The sequence below is a fragment of the Octopus bimaculoides genome, chromosome 3, assembly GCF_001194135.2.
Source record: "Octopus bimaculoides isolate UCB-OBI-ISO-001 chromosome 3, ASM119413v2, whole genome shotgun sequence".
Lineage (NCBI taxonomy): Eukaryota > Metazoa > Mollusca > Cephalopoda > Octopoda > Octopodidae > Octopus > Octopus bimaculoides.
In genome coordinates, this window is record NC_068983.1 from 65,950,420 (window position 1) to 65,950,851 (window position 432).

The window sequence follows — 432 nt, forward strand, 5'->3', positions numbered from 1 at the left end:
AAGGGCATGCATGCGTAGGTGTGGCGGGGTGTACAGAAATACCACTTTGCTGTTTCTCATATAGTTCTCCATGTCCATTTCATTTTCAAATCTGCGTTGAGCAGAGTGATGGGCCGAAAATTATCTATGATGCTCCCCTTGTTTGGGTCTTTCTTTAGTAGTGCCACTGCTCCTCGCTTTACAAAGACGGGAATGCTCCCGTTTTGCTGCCAGTTGCAGTAGACAGCTGCCAAGGCGCCTCCAAACAAGTCTGGCATATGACAATAAAGTTCGTAGGGCAGACCATCCAAGCCAGGCGACTTGTCTCCCTTACAGCCTGCCATCGCATCCCGTACGTCCGCCGCTGTGATGGGTCTTTCACAACACTCCGCCTCTCTTGCTGAGAGTCGTGGCAGGCCCTGCAGGTAGACACTAAAGTCTACTCTGCGTTCT

At 51.2% G+C, this 432-nt stretch overlaps 1 protein-coding gene across 3 annotated transcripts in view; it reads left to right on the forward strand.

Moving 5' to 3' along the window:
- Positions 1-432, forward strand: part of LOC106871954 (protein still life, isoform SIF type 1) — a 1,491,364-nt gene that overhangs the window by 122,158 nt on the left and 1,368,774 nt on the right. The gene's annotated exons all lie outside the window — the stretch shown is intronic.